Source organism: Mustela nivalis (genome assembly GCF_964662115.1).
Source record: "Mustela nivalis genome assembly, chromosome: 3".
Classification (NCBI taxonomy): Eukaryota; Metazoa; Chordata; class Mammalia; order Carnivora; family Mustelidae; genus Mustela; species Mustela nivalis.
In genome coordinates this window covers 44281871-44299882 of record NC_139022.1, presented here as the reverse complement: position 1 = coordinate 44299882, position 18012 = coordinate 44281871, and the positions used below count along the sequence as shown (strand labels likewise).

Below are 18012 nucleotides of genomic sequence, written 5' to 3'. Positions count from 1 at the left end.
ACATATCATGAGTGCCTGGGAAAGCACCAAGAATGTTGATCTGGAGGCTACAAATAAATTTCAGCAAGTACAGAAAGCTGCAAATATAGAGTCTGTTAATAATGAGGATCAACCCTAATTGATGAGGGGAATTTCCTCTCTTTAAACATATTCCCGCCTAATAAGTAAGAAATGACAGAATTCAAGTATCGTCATTATGTAACTCCTATAATGGAAGTAGGTAAGTATCACTTGCTGTTAAGGTCACAAAAAAAGAAAATAAAATAAGATAACCTTTGAGCTTCCTGATGGAGGGAAAAAAAAAAAAAAGTGAACCTAATGAAACCTCTACATTTTACAGCCAATTTACAGGAAAGACAAGACACAAAGCTTTTACTTCTCAAATTTAAGATAGCCCATTTATTTTATCTGATGTCCTGAAGGGGAGGAATAGTTTATTGAACTCTACCTCCCCATTATCTATTATAACACATAATATATAGCAGACATTTATTTAATGTTTGTTGAATAAATGAGCAAATGAATGAATGAGTGAACAGACAATCTACCTCTTAGAAGTTTAGGAATGTGGGTGGCTCAGTGGGTTAAGCCGCTGCCTTCGGCTCAGGTCATGATCTCAGGGTCCTGGGATCGAGTCCTGCATCGGGCTCTCTGCTCAGCAGGGAGCCTGCTTCCCTCTCTCTCTCTCTCTGCCTGCCTCTCCATCTACTTGTGATCTCTCTCTGTCAAATAAATAAATAAAATCTTTAAAAAAAAAAAAAAAGAAGTTTAGGAATGTTAATTTATAAGATCATGTCTTTTTCAAGGAAAGAAGAAAAGAAAAAGGTATGGACAGACAGGCAATTTACAGCTCAAAGTGGGGTAACACCTCACGAATCAAAGGTCATTTATACTGTAGTCTCTAATCTCCAAAACGTAGCAATGAACCAGAAGAAAAAAAATGAATGTACTTAAAGAGGTCACAAAATGCTTATTTTGCTAATTAAACAAAAAGAGCCCTTAAACTATATTTTACTTTAATCTTAAAATAATTCTTGTAAGTTTATTATTAGAAAATCAAACATAGCAGGAACAACTGAAGTGACTAGTAAAAATGTGACAGAAAACAAAGACAACCTTATACACCTTGATAAATTCTGACAATCTATGCATCACAGGACACTTTGTAACTGATGTGCAGAATGAGAACCCTGACTCAGCAGATCTGAACATGTTTAGAAAACACTGAGTAGTAATCACTTAAAAAAAATACTAAAATAAAAAACTTTAGTATAAATTCAGTCTTCTAATTTATCTAACAGGTCATTGACTGATAAAACCAGATAAATGAAAAAGTACTTCAGAAAAGTCAGTAGCTGCTTCATACATAGTTCTCCTAATGAAATTCTATTTTTCTTTTTAACTACAGTGCTAATTTCTAAATTTGTAAAAATATATATAATCATCGAGTGTAGGCAAAGGTCACAAAATTAAAAGGTTCACTCAAGAGTATCGACATCTGAGGGACGCCTGGCTGGCTCAGGCGGTGAAGTGTCAGCTCAGGTCATGATCCTAGGTTTCTGGGATTGAGCCCCACATTGGGGGGGGGGGTCCCTTGCTCAGTGGGGAGCCTGCTTTTTCTATCCCACCCCCTACTGCTCTCTCTCTCTTTCTCTCTCTTTCTCTTTGACAAGTAAATAAAATCTTTAACAAAAAAATAGTATCAACGTTGGATAATTTTACTTAGGAAGACAATCTTGTCAATTCTCATCATAGAAAGAACTTAATATTGTAACTGACAATAAATCATAGATAACCAAGCTAATTTCTACAAAATTCTATAATGAAATGTGCAACAAGTGATAGAAAAACTTAAACTATCACTTCTCCAGACTAAGGATTTCTTTCTGCCTGGACCAAACCATAGGAATCTTTCTCCAAATTAAGTGCTGTAGCCAGAAGACAGAGACACAAAATTGAAAGACACTTTAAGTCCCAATATGGCACCAGGGTTAAGGCCTAGTTTTTCTTTTCTTTGCTTCCTTTTTTTTTTTTTTTTTGAAAGATTTATTTATTTGAGAGACAGAAAGCATGGCGAAGGGGCAGAGAGAAAGGGAGAGTCTCAAGCCGACTCCAAGCTGAGTGCAGAACCCAACTGATATGGGTATGGATCTCACAACCCTGAGATCAGGGCCTAAACCAAAACGAAGAGTCAGAAGCTTAACCGACTATACCACCCAGGTGCCTCAGGCCTGGTTTTTCTTACAGAGATCAGGGCTGGCTCATCTAAGCTAGAAAGAAAAGCTCCAAAACATCATGAAGATTGCATTCCCTAAAAACTGAGGTTCCCCTAAATCACTATCTATCTGATAAAGGTCTACAGCAATGAAAATATCATGTTCAGGCTGAATATTATTGCTATGGTGTTTTGGTATGCAATCAAATTAACAAGCTATTATTAAAAAGTAATTCAATACAGGAGATTTAAAGTTCAGGAACTGCTTATTACTACAACTCTTCAACATTACTGGTGGAACTACAAAACGGTATACAGCTGCTCAGGAAAAGTTTGGCAGCTTCTCATAAAGTCAAACATACACTTATCATATGACCAATAATTCCAATCCTAGGAACTTAACAAGTCAAATGAAATTTTTAATTCACCAAAAAGAAAAAAAAAAAAAAAACTGCACACAAAAATGTTCAGGGCAGCTTTATTCCTAACTGCCAAAAACTGGAAACAAATGCTTCAAATGGTTAATGGATAAACATGCCCAGGTACATCCATATAATGGAACAGTGCTCAGGAGCAAAAAGAAATGACTGACACATGCTTCACCAAGGCTGAATCTCAAATACCCTATGCAAAGGGAAAGGAGCTAGATTCAAAAGCCCACATACCACACAGTTCCATTAATATGCTATTCTGAAAAAGGCAAAAGTACAGAAACTGAGAAAAAATCAGGGGTTGCTAGGGGCTGGGAGGGGGAGAAGGGGTTTACTACAAAGGGGCAGAAGGAGGGCAATATTTGGACCTAACGGAATTGTTCTGTGCACTGATAGCAGGGGGGAGTGAACTTTAGTGTGCAAAAATGTAAAAACAGGAAAAAGAAAAAAACTTTATCTAATATAAAAAAAAAAAAACCTTGCGACAAAATCATAATTAACTGAAATGTTCCAAAAGTTGAATACTTCCTTTAAATTTTCTGGCTAGCCCATAAATGCCTTTAATTTCAACTCTTACCATTTAATAAAAGAAAGCCTTTCTATAAAGTATTTCTCTACTTTTAAGCCTAAGTAGCTATATCAGATGCTTGTGTTTATTAGGATATTTAAAGTAGGGCCAATTTATTTGTGTGAGATACCTCATACAACAATGAAGATGCCCACTAAATTGGTTTGGAATGAGCACAGTGCCTCAGGAGGTATTTAATCAAGGTTCTTCCATGTTAATTCTCCCTAATAAAAAAGATGAAATGATTAATCCATTCATTCAACAAACAAGTAATCACGAGAGGCCTATCATGTGCCAAATACAGGAAATGAAATGGCACACAGACACTCAATCCCTGACATCACACAGCATAAACAAACAATAATGTAAAGTATGATATGTACAAGAGAATTACAGCACTTTCCGAACACACAACAAATGCACATAACCTATGTAAGCTCGAAATCTTCCATTAGTAACTACACTGTAAAATACTTACCATCTTGGTAAATTCAAAAACACAACGGAAAAAGCATACACAACCGTGCTCACCACCCCATCACCCCCTCAGTGTTTAGGGAGGGAAACAAAGCAAAAGACCACGTACACAGAACACTAATAAGCAGTACAATATTCATTTCCCTATAATAAGGTCCTCTTCAGGGAAATTCCAAAATATGCAGATTTATTTGTCACCTTTCACACCAGCAGGGCATTTGTTCCTGATTCAGAATACCATACATAATCCTGAACTTATCTTGTTAAGAAATATGATTTCAAAGGAGGGGAGGGTGGAGTAATAAAGAAAAGGAGAGAAAAGAAAAAAACAGAAAAGATGGGGGGGGGCAGTTAAGTATATAGATCTTTGCAGTGAAGTCTTAAAAACAAATTAAGGAAGTTTAAGGAAACTAAAACAGAGGCATTACAACCACACCCCTGCTTCTTTCTGTAATGAAAAAGGAAGCCAAGGGACGCCTGGGTGGCTCAGTTGGTTAAGCAGCTGCCTTCGGCTCGGGTCATGATCCCAGCGTCCTGGGATCGAGTCCCGCATCGGGCTCCTTGCTCCGCGGGGAGCCTGCTTCTCCCTCTGCCTCTGCCTGCCATTCTGTCTGCCTGTGCTTGCTCTCTCCCCCTCTCTCCCTCTGATAAATAAATAAAATAAAATCTTTAAAAAAAAAAAAAAAGAAAAAGGAAGCCAAGAGCACTGCCTGCAGGTGCTTTGGTATGAAGTTACCATGTGCAGAGGTAAAATTATATAACCCCAAGGACTAAACAGAGTGTGTGATGAATGCTCGGCTACACCAGCTACCCAAAACATTTTCCATCCTGAGCATCCTAATTACACAATGCTCCTGGGACCACACTGGGGCCCACAGGACCAGGGTTAAATAACTTAGTGCCAAAAAAACAGAAAAGCTTTCAACAACTGTTAAACAAACACAGATTAAAATAAAGTGCCTCTTGGTATGTATGTATTTACAAGAGAAAAAAAGCACTAGGAATTTACTAGCATCTTAGTGAAACTCCATTCCAGAGGAATAAGATGCTAAGTAGTTTCAATGAAGAAACAAGAAGTAGAAGCAAATTAATGCAGTTTCCACAGGTCCCTTTCCAAAGTTCTTACAGCCAAGCATGTTCTGGAATCCTGAATTTTAGGGGATTTTTGACAGGTGATATAGTGTGTATGTACCACATAACTTGTAAAAAGGTTGTGATGACACACAGAAGTCTGGAAAAGGACATTATAATCAAATTTACTATTTCTGCAGTGAAACCAACAAATCTAGGAAATAAAGACACAACAGTTCAACATAAGTTTTATGAAAAAATCAATTTATGCCAAACATACAAGAAAATATTTTTGGTTTCCAGAGCATTATGGATGTTAAAATTGTTGATAAGGAAACAGTATCCACTGCTCAGTCACTGTGTGTACAAAGTGTTACTGGAAGCCTTATAATCATGTGATTTTCTTGTGGAATTTTGGTGAACACAAAATAATTCTAAAAGTCTTCTCCAGGTTCACAAAGAACATGTCCTCTACAACTCCATCCACTTTAAAATTTCTTTACCACAAATTGTCCTTCTACGGCAGTTTACAAAAGTCTAACCCTTGAAATTTACAGAGGAACTGCAAAACCCAATTTTGCCACCAATCAATGTTCCTTGAATGGAATTTAACATATTAAACTCATCATAAAATGGTCTGTCAGGGCACCTCGGTGGCTCAGTGGGTTGGGGCCTCTGCCTTCAGCTCGGTCTTGATCCCAGGGTGCTGGGATTGAGCCCCGCATCATCGCATCATCAGGCTCTCTGCTCAGCAGGGAGCCTGCTTCTCTCTCTGCCTGCCTCTATGCCTACTTGTGATCTCTGTCTGCCAAATAAATAAAATCTTTAAAAAAAAAAAAAGGCCTGTTCTCATTGTACCACTACAGGCTGTAACCGGTAGGGGTGTTTGTGACCTAGGAAGTTACACCAAATATGGCACAAAAGAGGACGCTGACTGTCATAAATGACAAGATACAAAAACCACAAAATCCTTTTATCATAGTACATCTACATGTATACAAACACTGACTAAATAAGTCATAGACAACATACTATATTACACAATGTACTATAACTGAAGTAAATTATTTCCACTTAGGGGAAAACAAAGATATTTCTCATTGACGATGGTATAAAAAAGAGTAAAGCAGTACGCATGCAGTTATACTAAACTATTAATGCCTCTTTCAACCTTATGTTCCAGGAAAATACAATACAGTGATATTATAAATATGATAAATATAAGCTATGACTAATAAACTTTTGATTAGCAACAATTCTTGTCTTCTTATACTTTAGAGATACAACTGTTTTTATCACTTAGGTTTCTTATGATTCTCAGAGGCATCTGAGACGATGCTTTAATTTATTCTTGATAAACTTCCCTTTAACAAATATTCAAAACTTCAACAATCCTCTAATTTGGGGGCTGTATGTAGCAAAAACTGCTAATAACCAATGAATATAGTGGCTTCACTAAGGATTCTGGGTACAAAACTATTAAGAGAAGTCACTTTGTAAACCTGGTCCTCTTGCAAATGTTTCCTATACATTTCTTGTCTCACTTTGACACCCTTATCTCAATTAAAAAGAGAACTTGAAAGTTAAGAGCTAAGAGACGTGTAAAAGGGGAAAGAGAAGAAATCAGACATTTCAACACACTGGAATCACTTACAACAACCCTAAAATATATCAGCACCCCACCCCCAGATTCAAATATCAATTATCAGGGGTAGAATCCCTTTACCCATCATGTTTTTTAAGGTCCCCAAAAAATGTTAATGTGAAGTCAGGGCTGAGAACCACCGGGATACATAGCCCTCCTCACAAACACTTTTCTCTTTTTTTTTTTTTTTTTAAAGATTTTATTTATTTATTTGACAGAGAGAGAGAGATAGAGATCACAAGTAGGCAGAGAGGCAGACGGGGGGGGGGGGGGGGAGCAGGCTCCCTGCTAAGCAGAGAGCCCCATGCGGGGCTCGATCCCAGGAACCTGAGATCATGACCTGAGCAGAAGGCAGAGGCTTAACCCACTGAGTCACCCAGGTGCCCCAAACACTTTTCTCTTATTTCTAGTCAGTGTTAGCTGACTTTATCTTTAAAACTACCCCTTTTTGTTCTCATTTACTCCATCACAGAAAAAAATTTACTAATCTTGAATTAGAAGATTTTAAACAAGTGCTTATAATAAAAGACATTTTGATTTATCTCACATTCTCATTCCCAATCCTCAGGATTTTATTTTTCATTCAGTCTTCACAAACAACTTCATCAGTACTTGGCAACTAAAATGTGTATCAACAGTGGAACATACAATAAACATACATATGACACATACTGTTATCAACCTGTAACAGATTATCAGAAAATACCCACACCCAAAGGAATGATTCTAAAGAGCTGACTACATTTGGATATTTCATGAACTATAAACTACTTTCAGAACTCAAATGTACAAAAGAATATGAGCTACAATATGCTCACATTCGTATGACAGAAAAAAGAACTCAGTACATCATCTACCATTTTTTTTTTACTATACTCATGATTACAGTTTATTATAGTAAAAAGATAAAGATTAAAATCAACAAAGGGAAAAAATGCATGGGTTGAAGTCCAGTGGAAACCAAGCCTTGAGTTTCCAGTATCCTTTCCTAGTGGAATCATATGCATTTAGTTAATTCTTCTTACACTAACTTGTGTAAGTGTTACCAACCTGATGATATTACTGGTGTTACATAGATAATTACTGGTATTACACAGGGAAGCTCACCTGAACACTGATGTTCAGTGTTTTTTTTTTAATATATAAAATGTTTTTTTTAATAATTTTTTATTTTTTATAAACATATATTTTTATCCCCAGGGGTACAGGTCTGTGAATCACCAGGTTTACACATTTCACAGCACTCATCTACCATTTTTTTTTTTTTAAAGATTTTATTTATTTATTTGAAAGACGGAGATCACAAGTAGGCAGAGAGGCAGGCAGAGAGAGAGAGAGAGGGAAGCAGGCTTCCTGCGGAGCAGGGAGCCCAATGCGGGGCTCGATCCCAGGACCCTGAGATCATGACCCGAGCCAAAGGCAGCAGCCCAAACCACTGAGCCACCCAGGCGCCCCTCATCTACCATTTTTTAAATGAAAATTGGTATTACAAGATTCCACATCTTTAAGATGTATACTTTTTTTTTTTTTTTAAAGATTTTATTTATTTATTTGTCAGAGAGAGAGCGAGCGAGAGCGAGCATAGGCAGACAGAGTGGAAGGCAGAGTCAGAGGGAGAAGCAGGCTCCCTGCGGAGCAAGGAGCCCGATGTGGGACTCGATCCCAGGACGCTGGGATCATGACCTGAGCCGAAGGCAGCGGCTCAATCCACTGAGCCACCCAGGCGTCTCAAGATGTATACTTTTTTTGATTCACATTATTTTCAGATCTCTAGAGCAAAAGAATATAATAATACCTTAAAAATATGCAACTGTAAATACCAGTTTCTGAAAACGTCACCAACGACTGACATCTACTAGTTTCACCTCCAAAACAATACGAGGTTATGTTTGCACTTCAAATCAGGATTTTATTAAAAGGTCTTGTAGCCACACATTTGCATACCATAAAACAAGAAGAATACCAGGAATTTTCCCTCTTCTTTACCTATAACATTACCTACTGTATTTGCCTGCCATCTGAAAGTATTCATTGCTGGAATATAAAATAAGTATTTCACAAAAACAGAAAAAATAGACATGACACAGACTGACTGTAAGGGAAAAAAACATTTTCACTTCCCTTTTTACTAAAGGAAACTCTGACTATGACTTTGACTCTAATACAGTGGCCTCTAATACACTGCCAAGTTTACCACCTGAAGTCAAAAACACACAAGTCTTAAAAATAGGTAACACAAAGAGAACTATTAAATACTCAGAAGTCCAGTACTTTCATACAGTACACTTGTATCAAAAGGTATTATATGGCCAATTTCGACTTAAAATTTTAAAGTAAATAAGTTTTTAAAAGTAAAATTCTAAAAGTAAAGACAATTACAAAGCAGCCCTGCATTCCAGGCATACTTTACCCAAGGTAATATACAAACAAAAGCAGAAGTATGTTAAAATCTAAGTTGGTAAAAACATCCTACCCCAGGATTCTCTTCTTTTCTTCCTCCTTAAAAAAAAAAAAACTTTACTATTTTTCCTGATGGTAAATAATAATGATTAATTATAGCGGAAGATCCAAACAATATAAAGAAGAAAAAGTGTAAAAATAAAAATCACCACGAATCTCGCTACTTACAAATAATTGTCATTAACATAAATACCCTTGCAGAGGATAGACAGATCTACTCTGAATATATACCAGTGCCACAATGACAATGAGAAGAATTGCAACAATTAAAATCCTGTGTGTGTGTGTTATACACATACACACACACACACACACATATATATATGCATGTATCTCAATGTATATGTGTAATACACACACATACACACACACATGCATTTTTTTACATACACTACAGGTACAAAAATTTTTAATATAACAACTTTCTTGAATTTAAACATACATAAATTGTTCCAAGCACTCATTCTGCCTCTGCATTTTCATTTAAACAGGCCAGGTTTGAGGTTACTTGTCTGTCTGTGTGTTGCTGTGCTTGAGGGAAGATTAAAAAATGTGTCAGTTTATTTGACTTAAAAAAAAAAAAAAAAAAAAAAAAAACAAAGAAACAAAAAAACAATCTCTAGCTAAAACTTTCCAAACCCTGGAAATACGTACCTGTACTAACGACAGTTGGCTGACTACTTTACAGAACTACCTCATGGTCCCAAGCAAAACTGTAAAGCAGACAAAACTTTTCAGGGCCTCCTATCTCTTGGGTCAGAAAGAGCACCATACTAGCAATTAGGAAAGGAGAGTCCACCCACCAAGAGTGTGCTGTGAGAATTTCACTCAACCTTCCCATGATTTGTTTTATTTCAATTCCAAAATTCTGTGATTCTCCCCTGTGTCCCCATTCCCCCACCAATTTTTTGCTTCTCAAGATAGGTAAAAATTATCCTTTCCTCCTATCTCACTAGGATCCCATGATTCAAAATAAACCCTTCCTCTGACTGACAAATTCCCATTTCCTCAACTCACTTATCGTCCTCTAAGTGAGAAGAAGAAAGAAATCTGATGAGATCAAAGGCACACACAATTTTTGGAAAGGAGGGAGGGCAACAACTCAGAAAAACATTTAAGTAAGTTTACAGGTACGAATTTTTAATTTAAAGTTATAATGGCTTTATGAGTTTCATGGAAAAAAGATATAATCTTACAACTTGAAAAACTCCTTTTATTGATGCAAAGATAGTCAATAAAAAAACATTGTTTTAAGCTCCTAAAATATTCATCCCTGAGCATATTTAAGAGTATAAAACAGAAGCAGCTTTCTAATCTTTCATCTACTACATCTGTACAACCCTTTAAAGTTCAAAGTGCATTTATATGCATTATTTATTTTCATTCTCAAAACAAGCAGATGTAGTGGTCACTATTGATTGCCTCTCTAACATCCATTTTCCCCATATTCTCCCCCCACCCCCATATTCTTCCTTCCCACAATTTTTTAAAATATCTTCCCTCCACAATGTAACTCAGGAAACCATGACCCCATCCCCAACGGCAGGGGATGTATCCTGATTAAAAGAAATCAACCATGATAACCCTATTCCCCTTGTCATGACTGGTTAGGAAATACACATGACCTAATTCTGGTCAATAAAACATGAAAGGAAAAGTATGCTGGTAAGCTTGTGCAAAACATTTCCTGGCCAATGCATGTCTAGATGTGATCTTGCTACCAGCCTGAGGATGAATCCAACACAAAGAGGAGAGCAGAGCCAAAAAAATCAGAGGCAGACCAAAGCTCTGAAAAACTAGCCCTACCTCAATACTTCACTGTTCCATACCAGAAACTACTGCATTTCAGCATTAAGATGCAGAGACACCAAGATAAATAGCAAAACCTATCCATCTCTCCTTCCCCAACCTGGACCTCCTTTCCTATAAACCTGAAAGTTTTCCTTCACACTTGAGCTCAGCTAGGCAAGACAGGAGGGCAGCTCCTGTAAGCTGCTAGACCAGCATGCTTTGAACCAAGCTCAACAGCTCCTGGTACACATCAAGCGTATGGCATTTCCTCTTCCAAGGGGCAATTTCCTCTACCAATTCACTCCAGTAGTCCCTACGCTGGTTGAGGAGATGCTGGGATTCTAAGGCGGCTCCTCTCTATATAAAAGCTGAAAGGTAGAACACAAAATCAGATCAAGGACCACATAGGAAAATATGTGAAAACCACAGGTTTATCACTTGAATAGATAATTAAATAATTCACCCTAAGGTATTAATGAATATAGCAGAAATACCAGAATTTATTTCTTTTTTATAAGAGGATGCTATTAAATCAATCTATAAGGGTATAAAATAGATGGTATTTTAGAAGCAGATACTCTCTTTAATATATAATTAACCAAGAGTTTCTAAGTTAACTAACTTAGAAAAGGGGAATCATGGGGTGCCTGGGTGGGTCAGTCAATTAAGCCTCTGACTCCTGGTTTTGGCTCAGGTTATGATCTCGGGGCTGTAACACTGAGCCCCGAGTTGGGCTCTGTGCTCAGCACTGAGTCTGCTTGAGATTTTCTCTCTCCCTCACCCTCTGCCCTCCCCCTGCTCTCTCACACTCACTCTCTTTCTCTCCCTTGCTCTCCCAAATAAATTTTTAAAAACTTAAAGAAAAATAAAAAGACATGAAATGAGGTCATGAAAAAGTCCACATATCTTGAACATTTTCTTGCAACTAAAACATAAAAAAAATGTACATTCCCAAGACAGTATGATTGGTCTACAGACCAATCTCTTCTTTCTCTTCATTCTTGCAAAAACCACACCTATTGTACATCACCTGTGATTTCCAGTTTCTGTTTTTTTAAATATGGATGGACTTCTTACAAAACTTAGGCACAATCATTGCAGATTCGTTTTAGATTTTTAGGGTTTAATGAGGGTTCCCCTCATGGTTTAAAGTCTTCTCACCCACACCTATTTTAACTATAATTATTTTAGCTATTCACCTGTTTTCAAAGGAGCCAGAGGTTCTTACACAAATAACTTTTTGCCTCTATACTTCACTAAATAATGTTTCATTAAACTATAATTACAACATTAAGTACAAGTGCCATCAACGATTTGTTGAGGGTAAACACAAATAATTCTTGCTAAGTATAAAATAACTAGTGGGATTAAAAATTGAAAAACAAACTAGAGAATAGTCTACTGCCATTTAATACCACATGGGCATCAAGCAGTAAATGAATGAAGAATATCAATTTTTTGAGTGGGTTGAACAGGTGAGTTAAAACACAGTCTCCTCAAACAGGTGTTCCCAAGAGTCTTTGCTTATTCTGCCCACCAGTCAACCTTCTGACAACCCATAGGTATCTTTTAAATTTTTTTTAAGATTTTATTTATTTATTTGACAGAGAGAGATCACAAATAGGCAGAGAGAGATGGGGGAGAAGCAGGCTCCCTGCTGAGCAGAGAACCCGATGCAGGACTTGATCCTAGGACCCTGAGACCACGACCTGGGCTGAAGGCAGAGGCTTAACCCACTGAGCCACCCAGGCACCCAACTCATGAATATCTTAAGAAAAAGAGTAACCAAAAAAAAAAAAAAAAAAAGAAAGGAAAGAAAGAAAGAAAGAGAAAAAAGAAAGAAAGAAAGAAAAAGAGTTTCATGAGATTTTACTTACTTCTAGTGCAAGCTATAAAAAATATGGATGTGATTTAGGCATATGTGGATATAATTCAGCTACAGACCTTCATTAAATTAAATTATAACTGTGTGATCTATTATTAGTCAAGAAAATGACCAAAGTGTGTGTCTTCTCTACCAAATACATAAACACTGCAGGCTCATTGTTAAGAATTCTTTCTTACAACAAAGATGATAGGCAAGGAGTGGTAAGTGAGAATATAACCAATCACTTACTATAGTTTAAGAACAAATCACTACACACCTTCCTAAGGTCCCATAATTGGAAGAAACTCTATGGTTTAGGAAACATTTATGGTTCTAAATCCCAGCTCTGAGAAAGGAGCTAGAAAAAACATGGCTAATAGCACCTTGAAAAATGTGTATAAAACTTATCTCTCCTTATATCTCTCTCTCATTCCTTATTTTCTGAGTAATGCAGAGCATCTTCCCAAGTCACTTTACACTCATAGGTAATACACACTTGATTTCTACCTATTAAGAATCCCAAATATAGTTCTGTCTTTTAGGACATCATCACAAAAGGATACCCTGAGTTAGCTTTAGTCACTAGAACCACACTGACCATTCCTATGCAATCTCTACAACTAAAAAACTACAGATATCCCCAAAATTGCCATTTCCAAAAAAGTTCCATCTTGAAGAACCAACACCCCAACATATACTAACAATACTAATCAGTACCACTAAGTGCCAACCTCTCAAGAAAACACAAAAAAGGAAGAGGATGGAAGATTAGGGAAAAAACAGGTATTTGGTGGTTTAAGACTCTGAAATCAGGGAAAAAAACGACTTAAATAAGCACTGTGCTGTATCTTTAAAAGGTTGCTTAAACTCTAGTTGACTGTTTCCTATTGTCAAAAGCAAAGATTATACACCATATAACAAAAAAAAGTTGTCTTGACAGTATCATCTTGGTCCCTTACAAAGCCGGCAGTTAATAAATTTTAACAAGTATTAGTGTTTTAAATGGAAGGTTCATGATAATTCAGTTATACTTGGGTTCACAAATTCAGTTTATGTATACCACATATATATGTGTGTATATATGTATATATGTATATATATATGTATATATGTATATATATGTATATATCATATATGTGTGTGTATGCATATATATCATACATATATGTATATATATCCTTTTTGGACATCTAAAAGGAACAGTTAGTAAAACCCATCAAAAACCTTCCCAAAAAGGTTAGTCTACTACATAGACATAAACACTATTATTGTTGAGGGTGGTATTTTTCTAAGTATTTCTTTGATAAGGATATAAAGTTTGGGGTTAAATTCTGTAAGGGTCATTTAATATTTAAGATAACTAAAAACCTTATACATATTATCTGGAACCATGAACACCTCCTATTTTACCATCCCACTGTCATGGCCAATTCTCCCTGTATGTGGATTCCTTATATTTCACTTTATCCATAGCGAATCTCACCTTCAAATGCATTCAGAATAATACAACTATATAATGGCCTGTGTTTTGTGTTGTTTAATATCACAGCTTTCCCTCAATTTAGTTTGAAATATCCTTTTAGGGAACCCTCTAAAACTTAAACAACCACTTGTTCCCTTGTGAGAAACTCTGAATCAATAAAATACACCAGAAAAAAGAGCCTATTGCCAGTACAGAGAGGATTACAGAGGGGACAGAGAAATAAAAAGAGAGCTTCCCATTTCTTCCAGAGGCTCCTTGTTACAGCCTGGATTCATTTCATATACCACCAATTACCAGACACACCCATATTCAAATTCAAGTACAGAAATATGACAAAGCCAGGTATGGTGTTATAGATTATATACTTCTCTGCTTTCCTCCATCAGCATAAATGATAACATGTTGATTATTCTGTTACAGTTTGTTTCCTTGAACTTAATATCCTTATTTGCCTACCTACTTCCTAGAAGCATAAAATCTGGACATTTGGACCTTTATACCTCAAACTGACTCAGTTTTAAATACAAGGCATTCTGGACTTCCACGGCTCAATCTCCACCTATTTTCATAGTTTCCTCTCCCACAAAGACCTCCCAGCACAGCAGCCTCATGTGCAGTTCAACAAGCCCATAATACCCAACCAACACGCCTCTGCCCAAAACTACCCCACACACACACCCCGTTTTGCCCATTCAAATATTTTAATGCCCAAATGGATTGTTACCAGATCTAAAGTCATTCATAACTCCCCAGTTAAAAATTAGTATCTCTCTCTCTCACACACACTCACACACACACAGCCCCCATGCTTCCATTCACCTCCAATAAATCCCACAGGTGTTTTGTGTTGCCATCATTTCCGTGCATGTCTGCTGCTCCCCTTTAAGACGGCCACTGGGTCTGAGTCATTTTCATATTCTAACCACTCTTCCATCCTCACCAGAGTAAAGTTCCTTTGCTGATGGTAAAAGTCCAGGTTGAACTGAACTACTCCTTGATTTTAATTCCTGCCTTTTTATTTGAAGGAATAAATGAATACCATGTGTTGAATATTTTGGTAAGAGTTATCACTTTGTAAATCTAACAGAGACAATGTCAATAATTACATAATGCATTAACTTCTGAGTTGATGAGTGGCAGAAAAGGTAAGTGAACACAATAAATCACCACTGAAGATTATCATTTTCTAAGATTCCCCCAAAAAAGTCTCATATATATCAATATTAACATTAACCTTTCTGTCCCCATTTTAATAAGAGGTGTTAATAACTGATGCATATGCAGAAGTGCAAGCTCTCTGGAAGCCGAAGTCTGTACATTCCAGAGAATCTATGTCAAAGCCATGCAATTTATTTGGTAATACCTCCTTTTAATGCCAATTAATGTGATTTTTACCTTACATGCAATAAAAAGGGCTAATATATACAAAGGATACTTTATCTTAGCTCAGAATATAGACAGGACAAAGTATGGTAAGAGTTATGAAATACACTAAGCAGAACCCTCCACCCTACCCCGAAAAAAGTTATGAAGAATGTCACCAACTGTATTTGATTTTTGGAGGAAAATGGTTTCTTAAACTGGCCTCCTATCTTTGTAACCCTAACTCATTCTTATAATCTGTATTATTTTTCCTCCACTTTTTATTTATAGGGAAAGCAAATATTCCTCAAAAATATATCCGTGGGTTTAAAAATTAAATTTTTTTTTAATTTTAAAAAGTATTCCAACTCAGATGTAGTTGAACATCTCTTACTGTGAGCAAATGCCATTCACTAGTAACTGCACAAGAAATAAATATTGACTTATTTTCTTAACCTATTAAAAATCAGAAGGTTTTTCATTTTCCAATTAAAGTCCACGTTTTAACACAAAAGGTTAAAAAGGGGTCACTTATTGGCCAGCCTCCGTACTCATTACAACAGAGTTACAACTAATTCGCACAGTGTAGCAACAGTAGCCATCTCCCACACACGCGCGCACATAACACACACACACACACACACACACACTCTCTCTCTCTCTCTCTCTCTCTCCCACCCATTAACTTTTCCTCCTTCCTTGGGAAAACTAGAATGATCCTAATACAGGCCTAACTACCCCCACCCCAGGAGCACACACACATCTCCATCACCGCCCCACGGAAAAGCAATGTGGTAGCTGTGGACCAAGAGCACCGACGCTTCGGTGTGTCACTTCCCCTGCATGTGGGATAAACAAACAAACCAGCACCTTAACAGTAGCCAGCAGAGAAAATTTGTTTCCCTCGACTAATGCCTTGGTTAAGTTTTAAGCTAAGTCAAAAGCTCTAACAAATAGGTAAATCCCAGCCCCCCCACACACCCCCAACAGACACCCCAGTGGGAAGTTTCCCCCTGAAATGAATGTTGACCCCTGACACCTCCTTCCAGCAGCCAGATGCCTCCCTCCCTCCGGCCCAAACCCCCACTCCGAGCGTAATTGTCTGGACACAATCAGGAGCCCCAGGGCTGCGCTCCCGACCTCAAAAACCCCTCCCTGCAGAAGCCCCCGCCTTCCCCGACTCGCCCACCTTCCCCGCGTCCCCACTCGCGCAGCACCGCTCGGCAACTTCTACACCCGCCCGGCCCGCCGCCCGCGGCCCCCTCCCCAGCCGCCCAGCCCTCGGCGCCCTCACCCCCCCGGGCCGCGGCCCCTCCCGTCCTCCCTCCGCGCCGCCAGCCCGCCGGGGTCCTCGCCCACCCCTCCTCCTCCTCCTCCTCCTCCACCTCCACCTCCGCGGCCCCCCGCCTGCCGCGCCGCCCCCGCCGCACCCCAGCCCGGGACCCCAGCCCACCCAGCCCCACCCGGGAAGGAGGGAGCCTCGGCCGCGTTGAGGCTGCCGCGGGGCCGGGGCCGGCCGGCCGCGCGCCACCGCGGAGGGGGCTTTACCTCAGAGGCGCGGCCGCGAGCTGCGGGGTCGGTCCCGGGCGCGGGCGGCGCCCCCTGCTCCGTCAGTCAGCGGCGGCGGGGGCAGCCGCGGCGGCACATCACACCCGCCGGCGACCGGAGGAGGAAAGCGAGCCACGCAGGGAGGGAGCGAGCGAGGTAGGGGGGGAAGGAACGAGCGAGGGAGGGAACGCCGCTCGGCTCGGGCTCGCTCTCTGCACTACTGCCGGTGCCTCCTACCGCCGCCTCTGGCCGGAGAGTCGCCGCCCGGGCCGCTGCTGTCGCCACCGATGCAGCCGGGAATGAATGCACAGCGGCGCCTCGCTTATCCGGAGGTCAAACATCCTTCTGCCTCGGGCATCCGGATCGGCGCCGGACCCGGAAGTGAACACATGGAAAAAAAAAATAAAAAAGGAAAGCGTCTCTCTAGCGGCGGCGGCCCCCAAGCTCCCGCATCAGCGAAAAGAGCCGAGCAGAGCCGAAGATTACAGCGGCCTGCTCGGATTGGCCGGCTCTCCGACCGGAAGAAAGGCGGCACGTTCATTGGCTGGCGAGGCCCATAAAAGCCAAGCCACTCCTCCATCCCCACCTCGGCGCGAGCCGTGCGTGAGGGGGAGCGTGGAGTAATAGTGGATACGGGTATGTTCCTCTGGGCGAGGCTAGGAGAGGCGAGGCTTGGCGAGGTGTCTGAGGGAGCCCTGGAAGAAAACGCTCCCATGATTAAGGACAACTACTAAAAATTCCGCGGCTTGGGTGACCAAAGAGCCTAAGGACGCCATTGTGCCAAGTGAGGTTCTGGAGGCTTCGCCGAGCACCGCCTCCAGGTGCAGAATTTTAGGGCCCTGGCCTAAGGGAGTGACCTCACCGGGTTGACTTTTCCCCCGCTTTTTTGGGACCTCGGTGCTGGAACAGGGATGCAGCTGCTTGGAACCCGGAGCCCTTGGCTCACGTTTGCATCCCATTTACGGTCTGCAGAGAGAGCTACGTTTGTGAGCTCAGGTTATCAGTCCGTGGAGTTGCATAATGGGATGGTTATTATCTCGATGTTTAAATGAACCTCCTGAAGTTTCGAGAGGCCAGACCTCCCTCAGGTTATC

At 39.6% G+C, this 18012-nt stretch overlaps 1 protein-coding gene across 8 annotated transcripts in view; it reads right to left on the bottom strand.

Annotated features, from left to right (window-relative positions):
- CSNK1G3 (casein kinase 1 gamma 3) overlaps nt 1–17382 on the bottom strand; it is a 113780-nt gene extending 96398 nt beyond the window's left edge. For 4 of the 8 annotated variants that reach the window (XM_082724887.1, XM_082724889.1, XM_082724888.1 and 1 more), the window contains exon 1: nt 16919–17057. The gene's annotated coding sequence lies outside the window, so the exon portion shown is untranslated. Of the gene's footprint in view, nt 1–16918 lie in introns of all 8 variants that reach the window. The other 4 variants (XM_082724891.1, XM_082724893.1, XM_082724892.1 and 1 more) reach the window with 2 other exon arrangements.
- Nucleotides 17383–18012: the final 630 nt, after the last annotated feature.